The sequence below is a fragment of the Cryptomeria japonica genome, unplaced genomic scaffold, assembly GCF_030272615.1.
Source record: "Cryptomeria japonica unplaced genomic scaffold, Sugi_1.0 HiC_scaffold_452, whole genome shotgun sequence".
NCBI classification, from domain to species: Eukaryota; Viridiplantae; Streptophyta; class Pinopsida; order Cupressales; family Cupressaceae; genus Cryptomeria; species Cryptomeria japonica.
The window spans coordinates 107,381-119,450 of NW_026729272.1; the positions used below are offsets into that span (position 1 = coordinate 107,381).

Sequence of the window (12,070 nt, forward strand, 5' to 3'; positions counted from 1 at the left end):
TCCAAGGTGGGTGCCAAGGAACCAAGGTGGGTGTCTGGGTGGGTGCCGAGGTGGGAGCCAGGGTGGGTCCCAAGGTGAGTGCAAAGGTGGGTGCCAGGGTCAAGGTGAGTGCCAATGTGGGTTCCAAGGTGCCAGGGTCAGGGTGAGTGCCAATGTGGGTTCAAAGGTGCTAAGTTGGGTGCGAGGTTGGGTGCGAGGGTGGGTGGGTGCCAAGGTGTGCTAGGTGGAAGCCCGGGTGGGTCGGCATCCCATGGGTGTCGAGTTGGGTGCCTGATGGGTGCTTCTTGTCAAGTTTTAGTCGCCGGGACTCATTTCGAGCCTTAGAGGTCGTTTCTTGTCCGGTTGCCCTGTCTTCGACCTGGGAACCCAATTTTGGTCCTCGGGTCCCATTTTTTTTTGTCTCGCATCCCACTTTTGGCCTGTGGCCTTTTCGGGGTCGATTCTCGTTTTGGGCATCAGAGCATGTTTCTTCTCCTAAAACCCAATATTTGTTTATTAAGTCTCGGAACACATTTTTGTTCTCGTGGACCCATCATGGGTCTTGGAACGCATTTGTGGTCCTTGGGTCCCATTTTGCATCCCGAAACTTGTGTTTTGGTGCTTGATCCCTATTTTGGGTGCCCACCTTGCACCAAGTGCGCACCCGGGGCAAACCGAGCGCCTTGGTGCACCGGGGCAAGATCGAGCGTGCACCCGAGGCGCCCCGAACATGCACCAAGGTGCACTCGGCCCACATGTGAGCGCAGGTCGTTGCGCCCGAGGTGGTGTGTGGGCACCGCGTTGCAGACGGGACACTGCACGCACACGACGCCCCCTCCAGGTGCACGCACGTAGGCCGGGCCGGGTGCACACCCGACGCCCTAGCAAGGTGCGCGCACCCGGGCAGGGCTCACACTTGGCGAACGGGGCGCACTTCGCGAGGGAGGGTGTGCACCTCGACGGGGGTGGGTGGCCGGGGTGGATTCGCACGTGGGTCGCGGTTTGCTAAGTACACACTGCGACAAGCTCATAACGGGTGCGATCATACCAGCGTTAGTGCACCGGATCCCATCAGAACTCCGCAGTTAAGCGCGCTTGGGCCGGAGTAGTACTGGGATGGGTGACCTCCCGGGAAGTCCCGGTGTTGCACCCTTTTTTAGTTTTTCGCCGGGCGTCGCAATGCTATTTGAATAAACCTTTTGCCCGTTTGCGTTCTCGTCGGGGCCGGGCCGGGCCGGGGTGCGCTGCCCGCACTACCGCGCGCGCGGGGGCGACACCGAGCGCGCACCCGAGGCGCCCCGAGCACACAGGCCACGGTGCAACCCGGGCGTTGTGCGCGCACCCCGGTGCGCCCGAGGTGCTGCGCGCGCACCCAGGTGAAATCGGTGTGCACCTCGGCCAGTGCGCGCTCGGTCGAGTCGCGCACGTTGGCCAAGGTGCACGGTGATGTTTCTTACTCTAAGGTTCCGCACCAGACGCCCGGGACAGGTGAGCGAAGCTGGGCGGGGCCGGGTGCGCGGCCGGGGCAGGTGCACGCAGCTGGAGAGAGCTTTGGAGCACACTTCGGAGCGCACCAATGATGCGCTCCATTCAAAAGTTTCCTGAAAAGGCAAAAAAAGTTGAGATTATAGAATTTCCCACTTGAGAGATTGTAAAAAAAAAAAATTTAAAATGAAGGAAACGCGGGTGCCAAGGTGTGCGCAGCCCAGCCAAGGTGTGCGCACCAAGGCGCCCACCCTGGCGAAGGTGCACGCAAGGTGCGCACCCGAGGCAAACCGGACAATTAACCCAACTTTCGACTTCGCGCGCACCTTGGAGCGCACTTCGGAGCGCTCCTTGGTGCGCACCAATCTTGGGCACCTCGGAGTGCACCATGGCGCCCACCAAGGTGCGCACCCGGGGCAAACCGAGCTCCGACTTCGTGCGCACCTTGGAGCGCACGAAAGGTGCGCACCATGGCGCCCACCAAGGTGCGCAGCCCAGCCAAGGCGTGCGCATCAAGGTGCGCACCCTGGCGAAGGTGCGCACCCGGGGCAAACCGAGCTCCGACTTCGTGCGCACCTTGGAGCGCACAAAAGGTGCGCAACCCAGCCAAGGTGTGCGCACCCCGGTCAAACCGAGCTCCGAATCGTGCGCACCAGAGGTGCACGCCATCGTGCGCACCTTGGAGCACACTTCGGAGCCCTCCTTGGTGCGCGCCGATGTTGCGCACCTCGGAGCGCACCCGGGGAAAACAATGCAATTAACCCGACTTTCGACTTCGTGGGCACCTCGGAGCGCTCTCGGGTTCGCACCTCGGAGCACACCGAGGTGCCCACCCTGGCGAAGGTGCACGCGAGGTGCGCACCCGGGGCAAACCGGGCTCCGACTTCGTGCACGCCGCACCTTGGAGCACACTTCGGAGCGCTCCTTGGTGCGCACCAGGGCGCGCAACCCAGCCGAGGTGCCCACCCCGGCGAAGGTGCACGCGAGGTGCGCACCCGGGGCAAACCGGGCTCCGACTTCGTGCACGCCATGGTGCCCACCGCGGCGAAGGTGCACGCGAGGTGCGCACCCGGGGCAAACCGGGCTCCGACTTCGTGCACGCCGCACCTTGGAGCACACTTCGGAGCGCTCCTTGGTGCGCACCATGGTGCCCACCAGGGCGCGCAACCCCGCCGAAGGTGCACGCGAGGTGCGCACCCGGGGCAAACCGGGCTCCGACTTCGTGCACGCCGCACCTTGGAGCACACTTCGGAGCGCTCCTTGGTGCGCACCATGGTGCCCACCAGGGCGCGCAACCCCGCCGAAGGTGCACGCGAGGTGCGCACCCGGGGCAAACCGGGCTCCGACTTCGTGCACGCCATGGTGCGCACCGCGGCGAAGGTGCGCACCCGGGGCAAACCGGGCTCCGACTTCGTGCACGCCGCACCTTGGAGCACACTTCGGAGCGCTCCTTGGTGCGCACCAGGGCGCGCAACCCAGCCGAGGTGCCCACCCCGGCGAAGGTGCACGCGAGGTGCGTACCCGGGGCAAACCGGGCTCCGACTTCGTGCACGCCGCACCTTGGAGCACACTTCGGAGCGCTCCTTGGTGCGCACCATGGTGCCCACCAGGCCGCGCAACCCAGCCAAGGTGTGCGCACCAAGGTGCACGCGAGGTGCGCACCCGGGGCAAACCGGGGTCCGACTTCGTGCACGCCGCACCTTGGAGCACACATCGGGGCGCTCCCGGGTTCGCACCGGCGTTGCGCACCGTGGTGGGCACCTCGGAGCACACCAAGGTGGGCAGCGAGGTGCGCACCTTTGATGCGATGCCTTCACTAATTTCCATAAAAGGCAAAAAAAAAACGAGATTTTAAAATTTCCGTTTTGAAAGATAGTGAGAAAAAGGGAATGCTGGTGCCATCTTGAGCCCGCCCTGGTGCGCAGCCCAGCCAAGGTGTGCGCACCAAGGTGCCCACCCTGGCGAAGGTGCGCGCCCGGGCAATTAACCCAACTTCCAACTTCGCGCGCGCCAGGGTGGGAGCGCACCCAACAACCGGGCCTGGGAAGAGCCAATGCGAGAAACCCCACCAAACGCTCTGACAAAAAAAGAGGGGGCGCTCCAGTAACCCCGCTTCGGAGCGCACCCTGGGCAAACCCAGCCAAGGTGCCCACCCCGGCCAAGGTGCAGGCGAGGTGCGCACCCGGGGCAAACCGGGCTCCGACAACGTGCACGCCGCACCTTGGAGCACACTTCGTAGCGCTCCCGGGTGCGCACCTCAGAGCACACCAAGGTGGGCAGCGAGGTGCGCACCTTTGATGCGCTGCCTTCACTAATTTCCAGAAAAGGCAAAAAAAAAAGGAGATTTTAAAATTTCCGTTTTGAAAGATAGTGAAAAAAACGGAACGCGCGTGCCATCTTGAGCCCGCCCTGGTGCGCAGCCCAGGTAAGGTGCCCACCCTGGCAAAGGTGCGCACCCGGGCAATTAACCCTACTTCCGACTTCGTGCGCGCCAGGGTGGCAACCGGGCCTCGGAAGAGCCAATGCGAGAAACCCCACCAAACGCTCCGACAAAAAAAGAGGCGGCGCTCCAATAACCCCGCTTCGGAGCGCAGCCGGGGCAAACCCAGCCAAGGTGCCCACCCCGACGAAGGTGCACGCGAGGTGCGCACCCGGGGCAAACCGGGCTCCGACAACGTGCACGCAGCACCTTGGAGCACACTTCGAAGCACTCCCGGGTGCCCACCGGCGTTGCGCACCGTGGTGGGCAGCGAGGTGCGCACCTTTGATGCGCTGCCTTCACTAATTTCCAGAAAAAGGCAAAAAAAAATGAGATTTTAAAATTTCCGTTTTGAAAGATAGTGAAAAAAAAGGAACGCGGGTGCCATCTTGAGCCCGCCCTGGTGCGCAGCCCAGGCAAGGCATGCGCACCAAGGTGCCCACCCGAGGTGCACACCCGGGGCAAACCGGGCTCCGACTTCGTGCAGGCCGCACCTTGGAGCACACTTCGGAGCGCTCCTTGGTGCGCACCATGGTGCCCACCAGGGCGCGCAACCCAGCCAAGGTCTGCACACCAAGGTGCCCACCCCGGCGAAGGTGCACGCGAGGTGCGCACCCGGGGCAAACCGGGCTCCGACTTCGTGCACGCCATGGTGCCCACCGCGGCGAAGGTGCACGCGAGGTGCGCACCCGGGGCAAACCGGGCTCCGACTTCGTGCACGCCGCACCTTGGAGCACACTTCGGAGCGCTCCTTGGTGCGCACCATGGTGCCCACCAGGGCGCGCAACCCAGCCAAGGTGTGCGCACCAAGGTGCACGCGAGGTGCGCACCCGGGGCAAACCGGGGTCCGACTTCGTGCACGCCGCACCTTGGAGCACACATCGGAGCGCTCCCAGGTTCGCACCAGCGTTGCGCACCTTTGATGCGCTGCCTTCACTAATTTCCAGAAAAGGCAAAAAAAAACGATATTTTAAAATTTCCGTTCTGAAAGATAGTGAAAAAAACGGAACGCGGGTGCCATCTTGAGCCCTTCCTGGTGCGCAGCCCAGGCAAGTTGTGCGCACCAAGGTGCCCACCCTGGCGGAGGTGCGCGCCCGGGGCAAACCGGGCTCCGACTTCGTGCACTGCATGGTGCCCACCAAGGCGCGCAACCCAGCCAAGGTGCCCACCGCAGCGAAGGTGCACGCGAGGTGCACACCCGGGGCAAACCGGGCTCCGACTTCGTGCACGCCGCACCTTGGAGCACACTTCAGAGCGCTCCTTGGTGCGCACCAGGGCGCGCAACCCAGCCGAGGTGCCCACCCCGGCGAAGGTGCACGCGAGGTGCGCACCCGGGGCAAACCGGGCTCCGACTTCGTGCACGCCATGGTGCCCACCGCGGCGAAGGTGCGCACCCGGGGCAAACCGGGCTCCGACTTCGTGCACGCCGCACCTTGGAGCACACTTCGGAGCGCTCCTTGGTGCGCACCATGGTGCCCACCAGGCCGCGCAACCCAGCCAAGGTGTGCGCACCAAGGTGCACGCGAGGTGCGCACCCGGGGCAAACCGGGGTCCGACTTCGTGCACGCCGCACCTTGGAGCACACATCGGGGCGCTCCCGGGTTCGCACCGGCGTTGCGCACCGTGGTGGGCACCTCGGAGCACACCAAGGTGGGCAGCGAGGTGCGCACCTTTGATGCGATGCCTTCACTAATTTCCATAAAAGGCAAAAAAAAAACGAGATTTTAAAATTTCCGTTTTGAAAGATAGTGAGAAAAAGGGAATGCTGGTGCCATCTTGAGCCCGCCCTGGTGCGCAGCCCAGCCAAGGTTTGCGCACCAAGGTGCCCACCCTGGCGAAGGTGCGCGCCCGGGCAATTAACCCAACTTCCAACTTCGCGCGCGCCAGGGTGGGAGCGCACCCAACAACCGGGCCTGGGAAGAGCCAATGCGAGAAACCCCACCAAACTCTCTGACAAAAAAAGAGGGGGCGCTCCAGTAACCCCGCTTCGGAGCGCACCCTGGGCAAACCCAGCCAAGGTGCCCACCCCGGCCAAGGTGCAGGCGAGGTGCGCACCCGGGGCAAACCGGGCTCCGACAACGTGCACGCCGCACCTTGGAGCACACTTCGTAGCGCTCCCGGGTGCGCACCTCAGAGCACACCAAGGTGGGCAGCGAGGTGCGCACCTTTGATGCGCTGCCTTCACTAATTTCCAGAAAAGGCAAAAAAAAAAGGAGATTTTAAAATTTCCGTTTTGAAAGATAGTGAAAAAAACGGAACGCGCGTGCCATCTTGAGCCCGCCCTGGTGCGCAGCCCAGGTAAGGTGCCACCCTGGCAAAGGTGCGCACCCGGGCAATTAACCCTACTTCCGACTTCGTGCGCGCCAGGGTGGCAACCGGGCCTCGGAAGAGCCAATGCGAGAAACCCCACCAAACGCTCCGACAAAAAAAGAGGCGGCGCTCCAATAACCCCGCTTCGGAGCGCAGCCGGGGCAAACCAAGCCAAGGTGCCCACCCCGACGAAGGTGCACGCGAGGTGCGCACCCGGGGCAAACCGGGCTCCGACAACGTGCACGCAACACCTTGGAGCACACTTCGAAGCACTCCCGGGTGCCCACCGGCGTTGCGCACCGTGGTGGGCAGCGAGGTGCGCACCTTTGATGCGCTGCCTTCACTAATTTCCAGAAAAAGGCAAAAAAAAATGAGATTTTAAAATTTCCGTTTTGAAAGATAGTGAAAAAAAAGGAACGCGGGTGCCATCTTGAGCCCGCCCTGGTGCGCAGCCCAGGCAAGGCATGCGCACCAAGGTGCCCACCCGAGGTGCACACCCGGGGCAAACCGGGCTCCGACTTCGTGCAGGCCGCACCTTGGAGCACACTTCGGAGCGCTCCTTGGTGCGCACCATGGTGCCCACCAGGGCGCACCCGGGGCAAACCGGGCTCCGACTTTGTGCACGCCGCACCTTGGAGCACACATCGGAGCGCTCCCAGGTTCGCACCAGCGTTGCGCACCTTTGATGCGCTGCCTTCACTAATTTCCAGAAAAGGCAAAAAAAAACGATATTTTAAAATTTCCGTTCTGAAAGATAGTGAAAAAAACGGAACGCGGGTGCCATCTTGAGCCCTTCCTGGTGCGCAGCCCAGGCAAGTTGTGCGCACCAAGGTGCCCACCCTGGCGGAGGTGCGCGCCCGGGGCAAACCGGGCTCCGACTTCGTGCACTGCATGGTGCCCACCAAGGCGCGCAACCCAGCCAAGGTGCCCACCGCAGCGAAGGTGCACGCGAGGTGCGCACCCGAGGTGCACACCCGGGGCAAACCGGGCTCCGACTTCGTGCACGCCGCACCTTGGAGCACACTTCAGAGCGCTCCTTGGTACGCACCAGGGCGCGCAACCCAGCCAAGGTGCTCACCCCGGCGAAGGTGCACGCGAGGTGCGCACCCGGGGCAAACCGGGCTCGGACTTCGTGCACGCCGCACCTTGGAGCACACATCGGAGCGCTCCCGGGTTCGCACCAGCATTGCGCACCTTTGATGCGCTGCCTTCACTAATTTCCAGAAAAGGCAAAAAAAAGAAAAAAATGAGATTTTAAAATTTCCGTTTTGAAAGATAGTGAAAAAAACGGAACGCGGGTGCCATCTTGAGCCCGCCCTGGTGTGCAGCCCAGGCAAGTTGTGCGCACCAAGGCACCCACCCTGGCCAAGGTGGGTCACGGGGTGGGTCCTAGGGTGGGTAACGGGGTGGGTACTAAGGTGCGTGCCAAGGTGGGTCATAGGGTGGGTGCCAAGGTGGGCACCAGGGTGGGTGTGCACCAACCCTAGCCAGGGTAGGTCACGGGGTGGTTGTCGGGGTGGGCGTCAAGGAGCCAAGATGGGTGGCAAGTAGCCAAGTTGCGTGCCAAGGTGGGTGTCGGGGTGGGTGCCAAGGATCCAAGGTGGGTGCCAAGGAACCAAGGTGGGTGTCTGGGTGGGTGCCGAGGTGGGAGCCAGGGTGGGTCCCAAGGTGAGTGCAAAGGTGGGTGCCAGGGTCAAGGTGAGTGCCAATGTGGGTTCCAAGGTGCCAGGGTCAGGGTGAGTGCCAATGTGGGTTCAAAGGTGCTAAGTTGGGTGCGAGGTTGGGTGCGAGGGTGGGTGGGTGCCAAGGTGTGCTAGGTGGAAGCCCGGGTGGGTCGGCATCCCATGGGTGTCGAGTTGGGTGCCTGATGGGTGCTTCTTGTCAAGTTTTAGTCGCCGGGACTCATTTCGAGCCTTAGAGGTCGTTTCTTGTCCGGTTGCCCTGTCTTCGACCTGGGAACCCAATTTTGGTCCTCGGGTCCCATTTTTTTTTGTCTCGCATCCCACTTTTGGCCTGTGGCCTTTTCGGGGTCGATTCTCGTTTTGGGCATCAGAGCATGTTTCTTCTCCTAAAACCCAATATTTGTTTATTAAGTCTCGGAACACATTTTTGTTCTCGTGGACCCATCATGGGTCTTGGAACGCATTTGTGGTCCTTGGGTCCCATTTTGCATCCCGAAACTTGTGTTTTGGTGCTTGATCCCTATTTTGGGTGCCCACCTTGCACCAAGTGCGCACCCGGGGCAAACCGAGCGCCTTGGTGCACCGGGGCAAGATCGAGCGTGCACCCGAGGCGCCCCGAACATGCACCAAGGTGCACTCGGCCCACATGTGAGCGCAGGTCGTTGCGCCCGAGGTGGTGTGTGGGCACCGCGTTGCAGACGGGACACTGCACGCACACGACGCCCCCTCCAGGTGCACGCACGTAGGCCGGGCCGGGTGCACACCCGACGCCCTAGCAAGGTGCGCGCACCCGGGCAGGGCTCACACTTGGCGAACGGGGCGCACTTCGCGAGGGAGGGTGTGCACCTCGACGGGGGTGGGTGGCCGGGGTGGATTCGCACGTGGGTCGCGGTTTGCTAAGTACACACTGCGACAAGCTCATAACGGGTGCGATCATACCAGCGTTAGTGCACCGGATCCCATCAGAACTCCGCAGTTAAGCGCGCTTGGGCCGGAGTAGTACTGGGATGGGTGACCTCCCGGGAAGTCCCGGTGTTGCACCCTTTTTTAGTTTTTCGCCGGGCGTCGCAATGCTATTTGAATAAACCTTTTGCCCGTTTGCGTTCTCGTCGGGGCCGGGCCGGGCCGGGGTGCGCTGCCCGCACTACCGCGCGCGCGGGGGCGACACCGAGCGCGCACCCGAGGCGCCCCGAGCACACAGGCCACGGTGCAACCCGGGCGTTGTGCGCGCACCCCGGTGCGCCCGAGGTGCTGCGCGCGCACCCAGGTGAAATCGGTGTGCACCTCGGCCAGTGCGCGCTCGGTCGAGTCGCGCACGTTGGCCAAGGTGCACGGTGATGTTTCTTACTCTAAGGTTCCGCACCAGACGCCCGGGACAGGTGAGCGAAGCTGGGCGGGGCCGGGTGCGCGGCCGGGGCAGGTGCACGCAGCTGGAGAGAGCTTTGGAGCACACTTCGGAGCGCACCAATGATGCGCTCCATTCAAAAGTTTCCTGAAAAGGCAAAAAAAGTTGAGATTATAGAATTTCCCACTTGAGAGATTGTAAAAAAAAAAAATTTAAAATGAAGGAAACGCGGGTGCCAAGGTGTGCGCAGCCCAGCCAAGGTGTGCGCACCAAGGCGCCCACCCTGGCGAAGGTGCACGCAAGGTGCGCACCCGAGGCAAACCGGACAATTAACCCAACTTTCGACTTCGCGCGCACCTTGGAGCGCACTTCGGAGCGCTCCTTGGTGCGCACCAATCTTGGGCACCTCGGAGTGCACCATGGCGCCCACCAAGGTGCGCACCCGGGGCAAACCGAGCTCCGACTTCGTGCGCACCTTGGAGCGCACGAAAGGTGCGCACCATGGCGCCCACCAAGGTGCGCAGCCCAGCCAAGGCGTGCGCATCAAGGTGCGCACCCTGGCGAAGGTGCGCACCCGGGGCAAACCGAGCTCCGACTTCGTGCGCACCTTGGAGCGCACAAAAGGTGCGCAACCCAGCCAAGGTGTGCGCACCCCGGTCAAACCGAGCTCCGAATCGTGCGCACCAGAGGTGCACGCCATCGTGCGCACCTTGGAGCACACTTCGGAGCCCTCCTTGGTGCGCGCCGATGTTGCGCACCTCGGAGCGCACCCGGGGAAAACAATGCAATTAACCCGACTTTCGACTTCGTGGGCACCTCGGAGCGCTCTCGGGTTCGCACCTCGGAGCACACCGAGGTGCCCACCCTGGCGAAGGTGCACGCGAGGTGCGCACCCGGGGCAAACCGGGCTCCGACTTCGTGCACGCCGCACCTTGGAGCACACTTCGGAGCGCTCCTTGGTGCGCACCAGGGCGCGCAACCCAGCCGAGGTGCCCACCCCGGCGAAGGTGCACGCGAGGTGCGCACCCGGGGCAAACCGGGCTCCGACTTCGTGCACGCCATGGTGCCCACCGCGGCGAAGGTGCACGCGAGGTGCGCACCCGGGGCAAACCGGGCTCCGACTTCGTGCACGCCGCACCTTGGAGCACACTTCGGAGCGCTCCTTGGTGCGCACCATGGTGCCCACCAGGGCGCGCAACCCCGCCGAAGGTGCACGCGAGGTGCGCACCCGGGGCAAACCGGGCTCCGACTTCGTGCACGCCGCACCTTGGAGCACACTTCGGAGCGCTCCTTGGTGCGCACCATGGTGCCCACCAGGGCGCGCAACCCCGCCGAAGGTGCACGCGAGGTGCGCACCCGGGGCAAACCGGGCTCCGACTTCGTGCACGCCATGGTGCGCACCGCGGCGAAGGTGCGCACCCGGGGCAAACCGGGCTCCGACTTCGTGCACGCCGCACCTTGGAGCACACTTCGGAGCGCTCCTTGGTGCGCACCAGGGCGCGCAACCCAGCCGAGGTGCCCACCCCGGCGAAGGTGCACGCGAGGTGCGTACCCGGGGCAAACCGGGCTCCGACTTCGTGCACGCCGCACCTTGGAGCACACTTCGGAGCGCTCCTTGGTGCGCACCATGGTGCCCACCAGGCCGCGCAACCCAGCCAAGGTGTGCGCACCAAGGTGCACGCGAGGTGCGCACCCGGGGCAAACCGGGGTCCGACTTCGTGCACGCCGCACCTTGGAGCACACATCGGGGCGCTCCCGGGTTCGCACCGGCGTTGCGCACCGTGGTGGGCACCTCGGAGCACACCAAGGTGGGCAGCGAGGTGCGCACCTTTGATGCGATGCCTTCACTAATTTCCATAAAAGGCAAAAAAAAAACGAGATTTTAAAATTTCCGTTTTGAAAGATAGTGAGAAAAAGGGAATGCTGGTGCCATCTTGAGCCCGCCCTGGTGCGCAGCCCAGCCAAGGTGTGCGCACCAAGGTGCCCACCCTGGCGAAGGTGCGCGCCCGGGCAATTAACCCAACTTCCAACTTCGCGCGCGCCAGGGTGGGAGCGCACCCAACAACCGGGCCTGGGAAGAGCCAATGCGAGAAACCCCACCAAACGCTCTGACAAAAAAAGAGGGGGCGCTCCAGTAACCCCGCTTCGGAGCGCACCCTGGGCAAACCCAGCCAAGGTGCCCACCCCGGCCAAGGTGCAGGCGAGGTGCGCACCCGGGGCAAACCGGGCTCCGACAACGTGCACGCCGCACCTTGGAGCACACTTCGTAGCGCTCCCGGGTGCGCACCTCAGAGCACACCAAGGTGGGCAGCGAGGTGCGCACCTTTGATGCGCTGCCTTCACTAATTTCCAGAAAAGGCAAAAAAAAAAGGAGATTTTAAAATTTCCGTTTTGAAAGATAGTGAAAAAAACGGAACGCGCGTGCCATCTTGAGCCCGCCCTGGTGCGCAGCCCAGGTAAGGTGCCCACCCTGGCAAAGGTGCGCACCCGGGCAATTAACCCTACTTCCGACTTCGTGCGCGCCAGGGTGGCAACCGGGCCTCGGAAGAGCCAATGCGAGAAACCCCACCAAACGCTCCGACAAAAAAAGAGGCGGCGCTCCAATAACCCCGCTTCGGAGCGCAGCCGGGGCAAACCCAGCCAAGGTGCCCACCCCGACGAAGGTGCACGCGAGGTGCGCACCCGGGGCAAACCGGGCTCCGACAACGTGCACGCAGCACCTTGGAGCACACTTCGAAGCACTCCCGGGTGCCCACCGGCGTTGCGCACCGTGGTGGGCAGCGAGGTGCG

General features: G+C 63.2%; 2 non-coding genes across 2 annotated transcripts; both read left to right on the forward strand.

Moving 5' to 3' along the window:
- The first annotated feature begins 1,013 nt into the window (after positions 1–1,013).
- LOC131871731 (5S ribosomal RNA) lies at positions 1,014–1,132 on the forward strand. The gene has a single exon (XR_009369937.1). It is a non-coding gene; the product is annotated as a 5S ribosomal RNA (ribosomal RNA).
- Positions 1,133–8,860: 7,728 nt separating this feature from the next.
- LOC131871732 (5S ribosomal RNA) lies at positions 8,861–8,979 on the forward strand. The gene has a single exon (XR_009369938.1). It is a non-coding gene; the product is annotated as a 5S ribosomal RNA (ribosomal RNA).
- The last annotated feature ends 3,091 nt before the right edge of the window (positions 8,980–12,070 follow it).